Below are 15,220 nucleotides of genomic sequence, written 5' to 3'. Positions count from 1 at the left end.
CTCAGATCAGCTACTCAGTTCTTGCTTATATCTTTGGTCATCCACAATGAATTTTCACTCTGCAGCGGAATGTGCGCTGATTTGAAACTTCCTGGGAGATCAGATCAGAGTGCTGGACTGGGACTTGAACCTTGCCTGTCACTGGCAAGTGCTCCGCCGACTGAGCTATCCAAACATGACTCACAATCCGTCCTCACAGATGGGCAAAGATCCGGTTCACAGTTCTGATGAACCAGGAGGTTTCAGAACAACTCACCTCAGTTGTATCCCAGAATACAGGAGAACTGTGAAGTTCGGTAGGTCGGAGAAGAGGTACCGGTGGATGTTATGCTGTGAGGGCGGGTCGTTAGTTGGGTTAGGACAGTCCAGTCCGTAAAGCACTTGCCTGCGAAATGCAAAGGTCCGAAGTTCGAGTCTGGTCCAGCAAGCTGTTTTGAGCTGCCGTGATATTTCATCTCTGGTCATACTCGTGTCGAGTTTCTGATATGTGTGAAGTGAAATTAGCGACAGTCTCATTTAAAGATTAAATTTAATAGCGGCTTGAGCAACGTGTAAAACAGTACTCCAATAGCCATTCCCGTATTGAGTGCCTTCATGGTTGTGAAGATAATTACTATACCACGACATCCATGACTCTCTTCAAAACAATGTTGTGTGAAAAATTTAAATAAGTTTTTAGCTTGTGGGTCGGCTTGTGGTTCAAATCGGACCCGTTTCGGAATTTAGTAACAGTGTCCAAGAAGAAGAAATGTAATATCTTTGGTACCAGATCTTAGACATTGCTATCTCACCGTCCCCCCACCCCCTCTTACCGAAAGTATCAAAAGCGCCGGTAGGCTTAGTATGCTTCATATTATCGTCAGTGGTGTCATCTTCTACTTAAAAGGTGGTGGTGGTGGTGGTGGTGGTGGTGGTGATGGTATATTGTTCGACAGCGAAAGCTTCAGCAGACATCCTACAATATAATAAGGTGAGTGTGTTTAAAACTGATAAAACAAAATGTACGACTATAACATTTGAATGAAACAGTCACTCAAACGCGACACTTCTCGGCACTCTACAGGCTCATTAGCAAACAATCGCAGATTGCTCTCTCCCTATTCTTCACATCGTTTGTGTATATAGGTAACAATAGCGGTCCTATCACAACGTAAACCAATATCTTCACGTAGAATTGATTTATTTTTTTCCTTGGGCACGACCCTTGTTTCTGATGAACACTTGTCATCCAGGATGATGTACTGGATTCCACTACTTAAAAAGACTTCTTGACACGTTGCAGATAAGAGCGCATTTTACTTTATTTCCAGTTTTTCTATTTCACGTACGTGAAGTAAATGTATAAGGAGTAAGGAGCAAGCGGTAGGTTCTGCGCTAGCTAGCAGAGGCGGTTGGCCGTCTGGCGTTTTCAAAGCCAGAAGAATGAGGTGCCGATACAGAAATCGTTTGTGACGTCAGAAAGATATAACATAGTGAAAGTACATTTATTCTGGCGCGAATCAAGTAATTGTTATTAATAAATATTTGTTAAGAAAGTTGCCTTTCACCACACAGACATTTGGAGCAGTCTGCAGGTCATAAATCCTTTCAATAATTATACAGTTGCAGGAAACGTTGATATTAATAAATAAATGAATAACTTTGGCATAACCAAAGATGTACGGTCTTTTACGAACTATACCAATTGTATGCTTAAGTTACAGACTGTGTGCCATAGTCAGCAGTCGTCGATAGGATGCCTTTCGGTATAGTCATGCCGTAGACAATGATCTCTTGCCGTTAATGGCTAGCTTATAATCAGGGTGAACAAGTTCATTTTAGGGTGTTTCTTAAATAAATGCACCATAATGGTATCCAATATAAAAATTATTTGCACAAAGAAACTTCTCCCCTATTCATTACTTGAAACGTAGACAGTAGTATTGCAGTTTAAAATCCGATGGCGCTGCTACGGCTCTGTAAGGGAGCATAAATCTACGGCTGCATCTTCATATATCAGGTAGGAAGAATTCTTATGTGGCGGATCACTAAGTTCAAGAACGGACTGGCTTAATTATCGCAAAACTCGGGCGAGAAAGCGTGCCAGTTATACTGTACGTCGTTTATAGAACCGCCACGGGCTCACCGGCTAATCTGAGACATTTCTGGAGGTTTCGCACGAATGGGGACGTTCTTGCACACGCACATACACTGAACCGCCTATATAAGACAAGCGTCTGGCGCAGTTGTTAGGTATGTTACTGCTGCTACAATGGCAGGTAATAAAGATTTAATTGAGTCTGAACGTGGTGTTATAGTCGGCGCACGGGCGATGGGACACAGCATCTCCGAGGTAGCGATGAAGTGGGGATTTCGCCGAAAGACCATGTGTACTGTGAATGTCAGGAATCCAGCAAAACATCAAATCTCCGACATCGCTGAGACGGGAAAAGATCCTACAAGAACGAGAGCAACGCTGACTGAATAGAATCGTTCAACGTGACAGAAGTCAACGCTTCCGCAAATTGCTGCAGATTTCAGTGCTGGACCCTCAACAAATGTCATCGTGCGAACCATTCAACGAAACATCATCGATATGAGCTTTCGGAGCCGAAGGCCCACTCATGTAGCCTTGATGACTGGACAACACAAACCTTTACGCCTCGCCTTGGCTGGTCAACACCGACATTGGACTGTCGATGACTGGAAACATTTCACCTGGTCGGACAACTCTCCTTTTAAATTGTATGGAGCGGATGGAGGTGTACGGGTATGGAGACAACCTCATGAATTCATGGACCCTGCAGGGGAGGCTCTGTAATGTTGTGGGGCGGGTAGAATTGGAGTGATACGGGACCCTCGATACGTCTAGATACGCATCTGACAGATGACGTGTACCTAAACATCCTGTCTGATCGCCTGCATCCATTCATGCCCATAGTGAATTCCGACGGACTTTGAAAATTCCAGCAGGACACGTCCAGAATTGCTACAGAGTGGTTCTAGGAACACTCTTCTCAGTTTAAAGACTTCCGCTGGCTGCCAAACTCCCCAAATATGAACATTATTAAGCATATCTGGGATGCCTTGCAACGTGCTGATCAGAAGAGATCTCCACAGCCTCGTACTCTTACAGATTTATGGACAGCGCTGCAGGATTCATGGTGTCAGTTCCCTCCATCAGTAGTTCAGACATTGGTCGAGTCCATGCCACATCCTGTCGCGGCACTTCTCCAAGCGCACGGGGCCCCACACGATATTAGACAGGTGAGCCAGTTTCTTTCGGTCTTCAGTGATTTTGAGAACCTATTCCGCACGCTCGGACCTTCGGTAACAGTCTGCAGTGGGGCACTGTGTCAAACGCTTGCCGAAAATCTAGCAAAACACCTATTGCCCTTCGTCCATGGGCCGCAGTTCGTCGTGCAAGAAAAGGGCAATCTGAGTTCGCAGGAACGATGCTTTCTAAACTCGTGTCGATTTGTCGCCAGAAAGTTTTCTCTTTCAAGGAAATAAATGATTGGAACATCTTCAAGAATTCTGCACGGTGTGACTCTGGGTTGATGGATGGATGGATATTTTGTGATGGGTGCACGACGGCAAGAGCTTCAGCACCCCCAAGAAAACAGTTTGAGCCGAGTGTCGGAAAAAGACACTAAACAGAGTATAAAACAGCACGGTAACTAAAAGTAAGACAATGAGGAAAACCATGCGTGTACCCTCACGGAAGCACGAAACGGAGCATCATCCCAATATTAAAAACAGGAGGAAAGTAGTAGAAGAAGTTAAAACAATAAGCATATGTACGTGGCTGACCGCGAGAATAAAGTGGGATGGGCCGGCCACTCTGCAACACACCAAACTCTCAAAAAAAAAAGAGAGAGAGGTTCAAATGGGTCTGAGCACTATGGGACTTAACATCTGAGGTCATCAGTCCCCTAGAATTTACAAGGGAACCTCCCCATCGCACCCCCCCCCCCCTCCCTCAGATTTAGTTATAAGTTGGCACAGTGGATAGGCCTTGAAAAACTGAACACAAATCAATCGATAAAATAGGAAGAAGTTGTGTGGAACTATGAGAAAAATAAGAAAATATACAAATTGACTAGTCCATGCGCAAGATAGACAACATGAAGGATAATGTGAGCGCTGGAGCGCCGTGATCTCGTTGTTAGCGTGAGCGGCTGAGGTCCTTGGTTCAAGCCTTCCGTTGAGTGAAGAGTTAACTTTCTTCATTTTCGCAAAGTTATGAACTGTCCGTTCGGTCATTGACGTCTCGTTGCGCAGCTGCTCACGCTAACCACGGGACCACGGCGCTCCTGAGCTCACATCGTCCTTGATGTTGCCTATCATGCACGTGGACTCCTCAGTTTGTATATGTTTCTCGATTGATCTGTGTTCAGTTTTTCAAGGCCTATCCAATGTGCCAACTTATAACTAAATCTGAGGGGGGGGGGGGGGGGGGGGGAGGGGTGCGATGGGGAGGTTCCCTTGTTAGAACTACTTAAACCTAACTTACCTAAGGACATCACACAAACCGTAGCGGACGTGCGGTTCCAGACTGTAGCGCCTAGAACTGCTCGGCCACTCCGGCTGGCTACACTAACATCTCCAGCGTAAAAGTTTAGGCCAGAGTCCGGACACAACTTTAAAACCTTAGCATCATCATCTAAGATAGAGGGCAGATCCCCACCGAGGGAGACGGTCGCGTGATCGGCTGATGGCTGCACTGCAGTGGGGCCGCGAGGCGCCGTGAGCAGGGAGAGCGAGGCAGGCGGGCGGCTAGCCTGCTGGCCCGCCAGACGGCTGGGCTGGCGCGACCTCGTGGACGGCCGCGGGCGTTGCGCAAAAGCGGGAACGTGCCGGGGAGCCTCAGCTGAGCCCGGCCGCCGCCCGATACCGCACGCCCGCCCTCATCCAGCCCGTCTCAGATGAAACGCCTCGGTACGGCTGACTCATTTCCTCACATCCAGTAGCCTGGGGATAACACAAAGGCGAGCTGCCACTGGAGATCGGCGCTCACCTTAAGGCGACACCATTCTGCGAGCACGTGCGGGGCCTCCGAGAATTCTCAGTACACTGTCATGTGATACACTTGAGCATGGAGAGAGCTAACTTGCATTCTTTCTTCTTGTAACAACTCTCTCTCTCTCTCTCTCTCTCTCTCTCTCTCTCTCTCTCTCTCTCTCTCTCTCTCTCTCTCTTCTCAGCGTTCACAGGCCTTGTAGACCACTCTCTGCACTAACGATCTGTTTCCGCCACCTTCTATGTCTCGCGGCCTCTCTCCACCCTGCGGAAAATCCTAATGCTGCGATGTCCTTCTCTATGTCATCTTTCCACCTTTTACGAGGTCGAATGGCTCAAATGGCTCTGAGCACTATCGGACTTAACATCTGAGGTCATCAGTCCCCTATAACTTAGAACTACTTAAACCCAACTAACCTAAGGACATCACACATATACATGCACGAGGCAGGATTCGAACCTGCGATCGTAGCGGTCGTGCGGTTCCAGACTGAATCGCATAGAACCGCTCGGCCACACCGGACGGCTGTACGAAGTCGGCTCAATGGTCTTGTTGCCTGGAGAGTTCCTTCAAATGCTTTCTTAGTGACTCTGTTGTTTTCCATTCTGGCCACATTCCAGCCCATTGGAGTCTCCTACTTTTTAATTTCTGGATGATAGTGGGTTGTTTCATTAACTGATAAATTTCATTGTTCCCTTCGAATTCTCCATACGCCATTCTCCAGCACAGGTCCCCAGATTTTTCTCATTACTTTTCTTTCGAAAACATTCAGTTTTTCTCTTTCATTCTTTGTAAGCGTCCAGCTTTCTGAACCGTACAGTACCATGTGGCAGATAATATTGTTGTATATCTACATCTTTGTGGTGATTGACAAAGCTTTACTTTTGAGTGGGCTGCTTAGTGAGTACAGGTATCTTGACCCAGAGGCTATTCTTTCATTTGTATCCATTGTTATTTTTACTGTTAATAGGTGATCCACTGTACAACCCTACATACATCAATACTCGGCTTGAAGTCTTCCGTTTGCTTCTTCCCTCAATCAAACAGGCTCATCAACGCGATTCACGTCTGAAAAGAGCGTGTTTGAAAGTCTTTGCATCAAACATGTAGCGGCAACAAAATGGCTCTGAGCAATATGGGACTTAACATCTGAGGTCATCAGTCCCCAAGAACTTAGAACTACTTGAACCTAACTAACGTAAGGACATCACACACATCCATGCCCAAGGCAGGATTCTAACCTGCGACCGTAGTGGTCTCGCGGTTCCTGTCTGAAGTGCCTAGAAGCGCTCGGCCACAACAGCCACCCAGGGCCGACAGATCACGTCACGGGGAACAACTCTTGCTAGAGACAAAATGTTCGGTGACGCATCCTTCAGTATTCGCCGACTCCAGGAAGACGAGATTTCATCGAACTAACAGGGTCTAGTAACCAGGTATGCTGCATACTGCTTATCCCAGTCAACTATCAAGAAAATCTTAAGAATGAGTCTCTCTGGCCGGAGAATGTCTTTTTACACGCGAAAGAGGAACTGTAATTTTGCTGTGCCAACCCCCTTTCATACAGAGCAGATGACTGGATTATACGAAACAAACATTGCATACACAGGCTGCGGACCGGTTGCGCCCTGCAGCCTATGAGGGGCATAACCAATACAAAACGACGGTTAGCGTCGTCGGGAACTGTCACTAAACGTTTCGTTTTTAACAAAAGTTGCTAGCCACGACGTCATCTATCGCCCCTAGCCGTTTTATGCAAAGACTCTGAAACACCCCGAATATGTATATGTCATAACTTCTGAGTCATATAATATATTCGCATGTATTTTAGTGCCTCAGCTCCAGGCTGTGAATCCAAAGATCAGCCGGCCGAGCGGTTCTAGGCGCTACAGTCTGGAACCGCGCGACAGCTACGGTCGCAGGTCCCAATCCTGCCTCGGGCATGGGTGTGTGTGTGATGTCCTTAGGTTAGTTAGGTTTAAGAAGTTCCAAGGGACTGATGACCTCAGAAGATAAGTCCCGTAGTGATCAGAGCCATCTGAACCAGTTTTTGGATTCCAAAGGTCAAGCGTTCGATCCCTAACTACTCCCAGAGTTTCTATCTGTCACTTTCACGTCTTTCTCCTCTGGCGATCTTTCTTCATGCGTAAAAATACAGAGCTGCATCATCGTTCTGTGTTTCTCCTGGCACTGGCCTTATTAAGTCAATCCAAGGGCCAGAAAAAGGCAAGGGCATACCATCTCTAACAGCACTACGTCCAGTAAAGCACTGTGGTGTCCAAACCAACCTTCGGGCTGATGACAGCTCATTGTAATAATGTCTGTGTTAGCTCTGTATCTCGTTTATCTAAGTCAGTTGTCACCTCATGAGGCCCTAAGATGCCGAAAACAACAAATAAAACGTATTGCGCAGTAGGAGAAAATACCATATTTTCTTTTGTAAAGACTGAGTGGCGCAGAAATTCAGGGAAGAACAGATCTCTTCTAAATATTAAAAGAAAGGGCCGATTGACTGGCAAGTCAGACGGACTGCATCGATTTGTTGGTGCTTGCACAATTCTGTCTTCATTTAACATTTACTCTTGGTAGCAGACGTTTCACTTGTGGTTTCGGCGTTCCTAGCTTTGTTTTCCTGTAATTCGTGCTGGAACCATTACATTGTGTTGTCAACCGTTCAGCTGTTCAAATGGCTCTGAGCACTATGGGACTTAATTTCCAAGGTCATCAGTCCCCTAGAACTTAGAACTATTTAAACCTAACCATCCTAAGGACATCACACACATCCATGCACGCGGCAGGATTCGAACCTGCGAACGTAGCGATTGCGCGATTCCAGACTGTAGCGCCTAGAACCGCTCGGCCACTCCGGCCGGCTTGGCGACGGAAGTGCGTGGCTTATGAGAAGTTGCTCGACCATTGTACCCGGTTCTTTTTAACTCTATTCGTACAATCATTGCGCTAGTTGGGCTGCTGGTAGCACTTTGCAGCTCACGACTGATTCCTTCCGCTGATTTCATGAATTTTTTTCAGTCATCCTCTGCAATGTTCGACGGCCCTGTCCGTCCGTTCATGAGTTCTTCCTGGTCTTGGTTTACCTGTGTTGTACACTTGACAAACAACAACAGTTGACTTGCGCCTGTTACTCAGGCGACACGCAATGAGTCATCCACGTTCGGAGCTGAGCGATTCATTCTGCTGTTACTGCTTCTGTGCTCCCCTCCTCCTGTTATACCGGCGGGTCTGCTTCGCTTGACACCTAGTGATGAGTTCCGCATTACACGTGGATGTCCGGATACTTTTGACCACACGACGCACCGACTGCAGCTGCAGTGAGGTAGGAGAGGCGGAACTGGCGCCAGCTGCCCTGCTGGCGCGCCAGTGGTCCAGATCGCTAAGAGGGACGGTGCTTTAAACGCGGGGCGGCGTCGCATTACTCATGCCAATCTGTGACCTCCCGCCGAGCAGAGCGCTCAACAATCGTTCCCGGTGCCATTAAGTCTAATGATTTCGAGTAGTTGGGCAATAAAGGCAAATAGCCAATTCCGGAACGACGCCAAACGGGTTTCCGATGCGGCACTAATGATATTGGAAGAGGGCCGTATCGCGTGTGGACGGGACGCCTTTGCCGGAGCGATGCTTATCTGGGCGCCCCATTAAGGCCCGAGGACGCACACGTAGACGGCGCCACTGAACGCTCTCGGGCACCGCACACGGCGCCGCTGTGGTACTTGACGACGCATTCCAGGTCTGCCACGGTACGAGGAGCGGGTTAGCTTATTTGTATCTGCAACGGAAATAACAACTGCGCGCTGCTCAGATGGCCAGCAGAGCAGTGTAATTAATACGCAGTCCGGTCGCGTCTTTATGTCAGCTATTACCAGGCCCTTATTTAGGAGCGGGCAATGCGAGCACTCCTTTTGTCTGGCTGCGGATCTGGTTTCCAGTGAGGTCAAATATACTTCCTGTGTGGGCGGAATGTAATTCAGAGTCTTCGGGATAGCTGATGACCTATCTGAAATAGAAGGAGGAGGTGTCTTTCGTCATTGATGACCGAGAGAATTACGGATAGTCTGAATATAGTCTGAATCTTGCCGGCTTTGTACGGGCTTGCCTAATACAACTAAAACAACGTTAACGTGATTTCTTTCTAACTGGTTCTCGTACTGTATTGGTACGTGTATCACTATCATCAATCAGTCAATCTAATTCTAAATTGACGGCCATCGAAACTGTAACTGGAAGAATAGTAAATAACGAAATTTTAGAAGAAAACTGCCTTTTCCATGCTGCACGTTAACCTTTAATTTCATTTATGTATCCAGAGCAATGTGTCTTTTAACAAGGTATCTCCAGAGGATGTCCTGCAATATTAAATTATTTTTTCGGCCGCATGATAAAACACACCGAAACCATTATTTATGAGAGCGCCTGTGTCCGGAGTTTGGCACTGTATTATTCGACTCCTCGTTTTCCACGATGAGAATGAAAACTGGCCCCTCCTCCCCCACCCTTGCTTTTTATGCGCACTTATCCTTCCCGTCTAGTAATCATGGCATTTGAAAAGGTCACCAGCATTGTTAAACGTAACTAGAATCATATTCGACATTGTTCCACCGACTTTGGCAGCGGCAACTTAGTGTCGTGTTAATAATTCATTAACTGTATATTTTTCAGTCCGAAATGACACGAAGAATTTCGAGAACACGTCTCAGTCCCATGTGTCGTAAAACGATTTCTATAGAAGATAAGACACAAATTCCAAAAATTCTTTTCCCGATACCGACCGAGGTGCCACAGTGGTTAGAACACTGGACTCGCATTCGTTAGGATGACGGTTCAAACCCGCGGCCGGCCACCACGGTTTAGGTTTTCCGTGATTCCCTTAAATCACTTCAGGCAAATGCCGGGATGGTTCTCTTTGAAAGGGCACGGCCGTCCTCCTTCCTCATCCTTTCCTAATGCGCTGGGACCGGTAACCCCGCTGTTTGGTCCCCTCTCTCAAACCAGCCAACCAACCTATTCCGACGCAAAATCTGCGTTTTCAATTTGACGTAACACGTTCATTACACGTTATTTGTAGTCTCACTGCAGTCTGTAGTCGTTTAATTGATGTGAGATGCTTTGTCGCTGTCTTGATTCTGTACGCAAACGGAAAACCTCTTCACGTCGTAGTATGTTATTTCCATAGTTTTCTAGCACTGATTTCGTGCCTTAAACAATGGTATAGTAAGTGCTAAATTTTTAACATGGACCTAACCACAACGGACAAAAAAAATGGCCTCTTGCGAGGTATTCAACTCCAAACACTGGAGTTGCGTTCGCGATTTTAGTTCGGTAACTGGTATGGATGAACCTGCATTCAGTAACACTGAGAAGTGATTGTAGTGGCCAGTAAAGGTAAGACGATTATGCTAATGCCCATAATACCAGTCCTGCACGAAGCGAGCTGTGTGAACGTGGACTTTGCGTATTGGATCAAAACATCACCAATGGTGAACATTGTACCATGGCATGGCCCTGGTCACCCAAAATTGTCACGTAACCCTTGACACTAATGCGACCTTGAAGAGTAGTCATGGATCCCGTGGAATACCATAATTTGGCTGCCCGAATCATCACCGAACACTTGCCGTGTGTCACTCTTGGGACGTAAACTCGGCCAAAAGTTGGAAACCGCATGCAAGACAACTCTTCCGAACGAACGACGTTCTTCCATTGGTCCACAGTCCAGGTTTTATGGCTTCGGCATTAGGTTTTCCCGTTACGGGCATTTTTATCAGTGATGAGTGGCTTTGGATTTCCAGGTGGCCCTTCAGGTCCCTTCGCGTTGTTTTGGTGCTAATAGACTTTGCGCGTGTGACATTCAGTTCTGCAGCGGCTTTAGCAAACGTCGTCCTCTTAGTTTTCGTTACAACCCTCTTCAATCACTCAACACACACTTTCGCCTGCGTTTGATGTTTATCCGCTTTCCCTCTGTATGCGATATATGTATCCGGTACGGTGGCTCTTGCAACACCAAACGTTTTGGCTCGCTTGATTACGGAAGCGCCCACCATAAGGGCGTCAAAAATTCGCCGACTTTCGAATTCATTTAGCTCCGACATAATGCGCTCTATTCTACACAGTGAACTGTTCTTACCAGGACTTACACTCGCAACTCATTGAGGGCATTGCACAGGTGACCAGGTGCTGCTGTTCGTGGCCAAATATAATAGCGTCACCTGCACGCTTGGCTGGCATCTGCACTTACGTTCAGCTACGCATTTCTCGCGGTGTCTCCATATTTTTGCCAACCCCTGTACACCACTTTATAGCGATGGTTTACGTCAGCAGTGGAGAGTCACGTGGTCGCCTGGTCGAACTCTTCATTATCATCTCTCTCTCTCTCTCTCTCTCTCTCTCTCTCTCTCTCTCTCTCTCTCTTGTCTTATTACCGGTTTGATGCGGCTCTCCACGAATTCTACTCGTGTCTCTACGTTTTCATCTCATAGTAACAATTGCAACCAGAAGTCCTCAACTACCGATTACCGATATTTGGGTGATGTCCTTTCATTCTGTCACCTCTTCTTAATGTTTTGCATACATTCGTTTCCTCGTCGATTCTGCGCAGAACATCCACATTCCTTACCTTATCAGTCGACCTAATTTTCAACACACTTCTGTAACATCAAATCTCAAATGTTCCTACTCGCTTCTTCTTTCGGTTTTCCCACTGCTCCTGTGTCACTGCCATACAACTCTTGTGCTCCGAAACGTACATTCTCAGAAATTTCCTCAAATTATGACCTAAGTTTGATACTAGTAGACTTCTCTTGGACAGGAATGCCCCTTTTGCTAGTGCTAATCTACTTTTTATGTCCTCCTTGCTCTCTCCGCCATGCGTTATTTTACTATCTATGTAGCAGAAGTCGTTAACTTCATCTACTTTGTGATCTCCAATTATGACGTCAAGTTTGTTGCTCTTCTCATTTCTGCTACTTCTCATTACTTTCGTCTTCCTTCGATTTACTCTCAGTCCATGTTCTGTACTTATTAGAACATTCACTAAATTTAGCACATCCTGTCAATCTTCTTCACAGTCAGTGAGGATAGCAATGCCACCAGCGAATCTTATCAATGACGGCCGTTCACCTTTCTTCAATTTCCCTCATTACTTCTTCGATGTGAAGATTGAACGGTAGAGGCGAGAAACCTGCATTCCCGTCTTACATACGTTTTAATCGGAGAACTTCGTTCTTGGTCTGCCACTCTTGCTGTTCTCTCTCGTTTGTATATTAGCCCTTCCTTTAACGTCTCTGCGATGGTTGTCAGAACCGCGACACTCAGCGTTCAAATTAGGTGGTTTTCGTGTGGGTGCCCGAGGAAAACATTCACAGACCCCTGTCGCTCGGAATCGACACGAAAAGGCCTCAGGGGAAGAACCTCAATGAAAGCACCCCTTTGTTGGGACGTTGGTTTCCATAGATTTCGCCATCGAAAACTACAGTCCGTAGTGCGGTAAGAAGCAGGACTACGTTCTTGACACCGTTCGACGCCTCTACCGCCCCCTGGCCGTTTCTACCCTTCTCTAAGGACGTCATAGCAACGCCATTGGTCGTGATGTGTCCCCTCTGGAGTGCAGGTGCTAACGCACTTTTTGCTCTGCTGTACAGCTTGGAGTCATTAGCGAATGTTAAAAACCATTCGATGAAATCTGAACGGGACGGGAAGCCCGAAGCAGGGAGCAGGAAAGGGTTCATATTATTTTTCATCCCCCCTATTTCGCGCTCTGCTATGGCGTTATCACGGCAGTGGGGAGATGTACAGCAATGACATCTGCGTGAATAAAACGGCAAAAGGTCTCCTCTTAAGGATCCCCGCCCCCAGTTTGGCAACGCCCTCGGTGCCAACCAAGCACCTTAGCTGAGCACATTACATGTGCATTTCGATACACATTCTTCCTTGCCGCTGCTCTAGCGCCTGAAGGCGGGCAAACACCCTCTCAGGTGTTTAGAAGGGTTGCCTAATCTTCGACCGCGTAATGTGTGGGAATCAATGTCCCAAGCGAAGGGGTGATTTCATTTATGCCACTCCCTTAGGTGTCTTCTCACGCGCACCCCCTCTTTCGAAAAACCGCGTTATTTCAAAACAGGTAATCGCGCTTCAGACCTCTGTCGCTGAAGTTATAAAAAAAGTGGTGATTGTGGGTAATAAGGGGTGTGACGACCTTCCCATCATGTGACACGTGCATAATGTGGTTCGGCAAAATTATGCAAAAAAGTTGGTGCAAATGCGACATCATTAACCCACCTTACAGCTCACATGTTGTGAGTTGTGACCCTTTTCTTTTTCACGTGTCGACACTTTGCTATTTGAAGCGCCGCCACAACCGAGAGTGACGTCTTAAGATGTGACATGCTGTGGCACCAATGCAAATGAAGGTTGTGAGCCACATGTCAAATTTATGCGTCGGAACGGGGGACAATTACGGGGTTCTGTAAAGCTGATTCTTTAAATTTGTTTTGTGGTGTGATTTGCTTTTATAGAAAGTTCAGTTCTCGAAGATTATCATCACATCTAGATTTCGGTGCCCTCCAACCGATTTCTGAGTTCGTTTTGTAATAGGGTTTATGTTGGTATAATTTATGAATGTTCCGGCTTGGTGACACGTTCTAGGCGTTACGCCTGAGGTGACGGCCGCCATTCCCGTTCCCTTTGAGCGGCAGCCTCCGCCTCACGACAGCTGCGAGTTACTCCCCGTGAAACGTCCGCCAGCAGCGGCCGGCCCACATTCGGCCGTTGCGCGGCGAGTTACGGCGGCTCCCGCCTCGTTGCAGCCTGTCAGCGCCGCCGCCCTATACACGTCCCGGCTCACTGCAGACCCCGGTCATTCCGTTCCGCTGGATGTAGCAGGCGCTGCTCGTCTCCCGGATGTACTCCTTATTCCGAATAACTCAATGTTGTTCACGGGTTACAGGCCTCGCTCCTGGGTAGCAGATTCGTACACCCCATTCGCTCTGCCGTAACCAACCTAACGGCTGTCTGCGTGTCACGAAATGCCCCAACTGCTCGTGTCTTCCTTCCGATTTTATTTTCTCCTATCTCGATTCAACTGCTCAGTTATTTTCATGTATACCGCACGTGGGTAGAAGCGAACTCGTGAAACGCCATCTCCTGTCTGGTGTGCTACAAAAGTAGCTACGCAGCAAATAAGCTCACGGAACGAATTGTTACACACTTCCTAAAAAAAAAAAAAAAAAAAAAAAACCGGCTGGGCGCTTTGAAGCTTAACAACTCGTGCATCCGATTGGCTGGCGGGAATAATATAAAGAAGAATGAAAAATTGAGAATCTGTTAGATTATGATCAGTTTAGCTTTAGGAAAGGTAAAGGCACCAAATAGGCAGTTATGACGTTGCCTTTGATAATGGAAACTAGACTACAGAAAAATTACGATACGTTCAAATGTAGGGTTTACCGACCTCGGAAAAGCGTTCGACAATATAAAATGGTACAAGATGTTCCAAATTCTGCGGAAAAATAGAGGTACGCTTTATGGGAAGACGGGTAATATACACTACTGGCCATTAAAATTGCTTCACCAAGAAAAAATGCAGATGGTAAACGGGTATTCATTGGACAAATATATTACACTAGAACTGATATGTGATTACATTTTCACGCAATTTGGGTGCATAGACCTGAGAAATCAGTACCCAGAACCACCACCTCTGGCCGTAATAACGGCCTTGATACGCCTTGGCATTGAGTCAAACAGAGCTTGGATGGCGAGTACAGGTACAGCTGCCCATGCAGCTTCAACAGGATACCACAGTTCATCAATGTAGTGACTGCCGTATTGTGACGAGCCAGTTGCTCGGCCACCATTGACCAGACGTTTTCAATTGGTGAGAGATCTGAAGAATATGCTGGCCAGGGCAGCAGTAGAACATTTTCTGTATCCAGAAAGGCCCGTACAGGACCTGCAACATACGGTCGTGCATTATCCTGCTGAAATGTAGCGTTTCGCAGGGATCGAATGAAGGGGAGAGCCACGGGTCGGAACATATCTGAAATACGTCCACGGTTCAAAGTGCCGTGAATGCGAACAAGAGGTGACCGAGACGTGTAACCAATGGCATCCCATACCATCACGCTGGGTGATACGCCAGTATGGCGACGGTGAATACACGATTCCAATCTGCGTTCAAAGCGATGTCGCCAAACACGGGCGCGACCA

The 15,220-nt window shown here is 47.0% G+C and overlaps 1 protein-coding gene across 1 annotated transcript in view; it reads right to left on the bottom strand.

Annotated features, from left to right (window-relative positions):
- Positions 1-15,220, bottom strand: part of LOC126268125 (semaphorin-5A) — a 614,642-nt gene that overhangs the window by 464,056 nt on the left and 135,366 nt on the right. The gene's annotated exons all lie outside the window — the stretch shown is intronic.

This window comes from Schistocerca gregaria, chromosome 4 (genome assembly GCF_023897955.1).
Source record: "Schistocerca gregaria isolate iqSchGreg1 chromosome 4, iqSchGreg1.2, whole genome shotgun sequence".
Taxonomy (NCBI): domain Eukaryota; kingdom Metazoa; phylum Arthropoda; class Insecta; order Orthoptera; family Acrididae; genus Schistocerca; species Schistocerca gregaria.
The sequence above is the reverse complement of the archived record's forward strand: the minus strand, read 5'-3'. Positions and strand labels throughout refer to the sequence as shown.